The sequence below is a fragment of the Pantherophis guttatus genome, chromosome 3 (assembly GCF_059756535.1).
Source record: "Pantherophis guttatus breed Tessera chromosome 3, ASM5975653v1, whole genome shotgun sequence".
NCBI classification, from domain to species: Eukaryota; Metazoa; Chordata; class Lepidosauria; order Squamata; family Colubridae; genus Pantherophis; species Pantherophis guttatus.
The window spans coordinates 81,059,744-81,064,918 of record NC_142065.1 but is presented as its reverse complement, the minus strand read 5'-3'; positions in this window follow the sequence as shown (position 1 = coordinate 81,064,918).

Here is a 5,175-nt window from a genome sequence, read left to right as displayed (position 1 = left end):
CAGATAAGAGTGAGTTTCTTAATTTTCTTGTTTAACTAAAGATGAAAAATAACATGACTAAGGAAAAAAAAATTGTGAACATATGGTAAAATAGGTTTGTAATATTACTATTGTTCTTACATTCTTATCCTGCTTTTTAAAATGTAAACAAACATGCCTAGTACTCCTGCCTATTTTCTGCACAACAACCACCACCGTGAGGTAAGATTGGGCTGAGAGAGAATGACTGACCCAAGATCACCCAGCTGGCTTTCACGATCACACTAAACTGGCTGTCTATCATACACAGCATTGTTACCTAACTGGGTCAGTTTGGTTGCTAATGCTTAACGATTTTTTCCCATGACAGGATGATTCCCGTTAGCCTTCAAGAGGATATGGAAAACAGGTTGTACAGGAGTCATCCCATCAAAAGTATTTACCAATGCCAGCACAGAAGTATATAGATAAGCACAATGTGGGGAACCATATACCACTTCCCAGAGAACTGAGTGAAGGGAGGTGTAATCCCCTTTATAGAAAGCATCTCTCATTTTATAGAGTCCTCCCTCCTCTGGCTTGATTGTCCTGTTCCTTTATCTGCTGAGCAACTAGTTGTTGCCTAATTTAGATGGCACATCTGTTCTTTTGTGTTTGTACTTGGAAGTTATTTCCCAGGTGCTCTTCTTACAAAATGCACGGGACTGCAGACCTTCCAGAACAACCATATGCATATTTACACAGAAATTAAATGTAGCTTACTTTCAGATGCATTAAACTGCACCATCATGCACCTGTGTGTTGTGGCCTGTCGGCTGCCAGCAAAGCTAGCAGCAGTCAGATGAGGAGGTTGAAGGAGAGCCTAGGCAGGTTTTCAAGCCTTTGGAAGGCTCTGATGAGGAAGCAGGATCAGAGGCAAATGCAGTCTGAGCCTTCCGTCCTCCCCCAGGTGGAGAGGCAGCTGTCTTCAGGGCCTGAGCTGAGTGAGGGGGAGGAACAGATGGGGCCCATCCCAGATGTGCATATGCATAGATAGGAAAGAAATAAGCTGGCTCTCAGGGGAAAAAAGACATAGACGTTAGCCAGACCCTCCCTGGCTGGGAAATAAATAGTAAGGGTTTGGGAGTGGTCGGTTGTTGCAGACAACGGTTTGTTTTCCAATGTACAACAATCACGTTGGATTTCTTTGCCAGAACCAGGTTTGTTGGGACTAATTGCTCTGTATTTGAAGTGCCAATGGAATCTCCCTACTGGGAAATAATAGGGAGTGAATTTGCCTCAGCTGATGTGAACAGAGACTATTGCCCTGTTTTTCATTTGCGACTCATTACTTTTGGTTTTGTTTATCCAATGTGAACAAAGACTGTTGCTGCCCTGACTTAAATAAAAAAGGGGTTGTGTTACTCATGAGTAAGCAGTTTCTTATTGCTTGTGAAGGCTGGGTCAGAACACTGTACACATTTATTCTGTCTTAGGTCTAAGGTCAGTTGTATATGCTCTTAGCTAATTCTGTCACCAAAATGACAAAAAAATTTTTTTTAAAAAATTACAAGGTCAACAAGATAAATGTTGCATAAGTGATCATATGTGTATGAGAGCCAGTTTGGTCTAATGCTTAAGGCACTAGTCTAGAAAGTGTGAGACCGCGAGCTTAAGTCCCATCTTAAACTCATGAAAGTCAGCTGGGTGACTTTGGGCCAGTCACTTTCTCTCAGTTCAACTGTCTTCAAATAAGAGGAGGAAAGTACATTGGATGTGTTTGTTGCTACCTTGAGTTATTTGTAAAAATAATAAAGGTGGGAAATAAATATGCATTCTCAGAATTAATGTTATCCTGCAAATCACTGGGTAGCAGGTCCTATCAATGTGTGCATTTTCACTAACAGTGAATGGGTGTGACTTTCATTATGCCTGATGAGCTTTGACCTAGGTTTTACAGAATGGGAGCAAATGGTTTGTTTTTTAAACCCAGAATAGCCATCCCATTATACTACCAATGGATACATAAATAAGTTTCTGTAAGAGTGGCAAGGAGAGTGGAATTTAGTATTGACTTCAGTTTCACCCATGGAAGGTATAATGGAATAGCATGGTATTGAATGTCAAATAAAATCTTGTCTATGTATGGTACACATGCTCAAATCCTAAATATTATTTCTGTGAGTTCTAGTCCTGTCCCAGGCACAAGCCATCTGGGTTGCTTTGGGATAGTCATTCTCTCTAAGAGGAAAATCACTTTTGAAATCATTTATTATTTATTATTTATTTATTAGTTTGATTTATATTCTGCCCTTCTCCGGAGACTCAGGGTGGCTTACAATGCTTTTTAAGCAATGCCTTCATACTTTTGTATATACCTGATTAATAGGGCTTTTGCCTCTGTTACAGATGAAAATACCTAACCTGATATCTGTAAATATGTGTGCTTGTTTATATGTCATTGTGTGATGTCATTGTGTCACTTACCATTGGTTAGTACTTACCATTAGCCCCGCCTTCTCTGTATATAAGTTCTTGCTCCTCCCAGATTAGTGCCTGTCTAATTGTGTTCCTGAGGAAGAAAAGAAATAAATATTACTATTACAAGAAAGCCTACAGTCTCTTATATATGGGCCTAACCAGGATAACCAAACTAGCAACAAATTGGTAGCAAGAGGATGGTTTGGTAGGCCCAACCGAACATAAAGATGCAAGACTCACATAACGACAAAAGAAGACCTGCCACCAGATACATAACGAAAAGAATGGCAGCTCAACTAACTCCTGACAAATATACACCACTTGAAAATATTAAGAAACAAACGCAATTACAAGAAAATGAACTGCTAACACCAAACAAAGAAGATGAGGTAAAAAGAAAAATACTAGAATTAATAGAAACAACTACAGCTGAATCAAATCTGCTTGTGAAAATCCGCAGCATAATAAACGACCACGGAACAGCAGCAGATAACGAAAATAACAAACAAGAAAACTGCAAGGTAAGAAATTCAACCCCTGACTTCAAAAATGACACCAAAGATGGCGACAGCTTCCCGCCTTTTTCATGGCAGCCATCTTACCCACCTAATACCTCTAAAATGCCTGACCAATTACTAAAAGAATTCCAAACCTCAAACTACGAAATAAAAAACAAAACCTACCAAGAAGATGATTACCCGAGTCCAAAAACAAATAAAAAACAATTATTTAAACAAAACAAAGCTCAACCTACTGAAGTAGAAATAGACAATGCTATACAGGTGCTAACTGCAGCACTCGGGACTAAACTAACAATACCAAACAAACAACCAGAAAATGAAATAGAAAATTCTAAACTACCATCTACCAAAGGCCAAAAAGAAATAGACTGTCTAAAGAAAGGCCTAGCCACCCGAAGAAAGACAAGCTGGCAATCATACTTACCTACTGAAGAGCAGCTCCCTGAACAACCCGGCTCCATTGGCAATGGCGGCCCGCCTCAAGCTCCACTTACTGACGACCTCAGAGAAGACTCCCCGATGAGCAGAGCAGCACCCCAGGCATTCTTCAGTCACCAGAGGCCCTCCGGAAACAAAGCAGAGCAACAGAAGGCCGTCTGGGACTTCACCCCAGGAGCTGCAGACACAGGAACCTCCCTCATCGACTGCTGGAGAAAAATGAGGACTGAGCATGCCCAGAACGAGCCTGCAAAGAAAGAAGAAGGAAACATAAATACAAGTCAGCGCAACATAGAGATAAGTAAATACAGACATACATCTACCATACCCAGGCCTTATTGTGAGTATGCTAAGGTCTTAAATCATGGACAGCTACTAAACATGAATAACACCTCACTACACTCAGGGACAATACCTCCAGACTTTATAAAATTGAAATTAGATGGAAGCAACTTAATGGAATGGGATCAGTGTTTACAGATTGTATATATGAAAGAAAATGTTTTATTTTTTATTGATAACCCACCAAATAAGCCTTGGACCTATGAAATAGACTGCCTCCACCACAAAGCATACTATATGTTAATTGTTTCTATTTCCCCAAGTATACTCCCCAGTATAGAGCATAATTTAACTGTATTTGAAGTATATCAAAAATTATTCAGACTGTTCTATAGCAAAAATGTAGCCACTACCACAAAAATCTCTAGGGAATTCTATTCTGCCAAACTAAAACATGATACATCCATGAGTGAGCATATCTTGAATTTAAACGCTGTAAGAGCAGACCTTATTCAAAGGGGAGAAACCATTTCTGACAACACCATGAAAAGCATTATAATTAACTCACTAGATCACAGCTGGGATAACTACATTACACTAATAGATAACCTAAGTATAGAGCAAATTACTTTAGAAAACCTTACCAATAAGCTTATTACTGAAGATAGACTTAGAAGAGAGCGATATACACAACAAAGAGAAGGTAGAAATCAAAGAAGGACTGATTTCAGGGCCAGAGACAGATACCCACATGAATGTCTCACATGTGGATCTGAAAGACATCAGAGTAGAGACTGTCCCAAGAATATAGGATACAGTGACTCATATAAACACAAGGATAGAAGAATACACTTTTTAGACAGAACCTCCCCAGATTACAGGTATAAGAGAAGAGAATCACCACACTCTAGAGAAAGACAAACATACAGAAATAACCCTAGAGAAAATAAGAAAGGATCACTATATGGAATAAGAAATAATAACACTTTGATATCTGATTCACTCAACACCTGGCTCATAGATTCAGGAGCCACATGCCATACAACTCATAATAGAGAAATATTAAGTAACTTCACTGAAAAGAAATATTATATTAAAGTAGCAAACCAAAATAGAGTCCTAGTGAGAGGAATAGGAGACACGCATATAAAAGGTATAGGAAAAATAGAGGGGGTACTATTTGTGCCCGAAATTCCAAATAACATATTGGCAACCCTAAAGTTAAGCTTAGACAATGCAATAGAAACCACTTTCAGAGGTGGAAAGGTATTCATGACTAAGAACAACAGAAACATAGGTAAACTATTTACAAATGATGGACTAACATACCTACTGCCACAAGATAACGAACTAGTCTATGCAAACTATCAATTAAGAAACAAAAAACCAAATTCAGATAGCCATGATGAAAATAATGATAAGAATGCATCAAACACTGATACTAATATGTCTGAAAATTTAAACAATGGAAAACCTATTCACGATAATTGTAGTC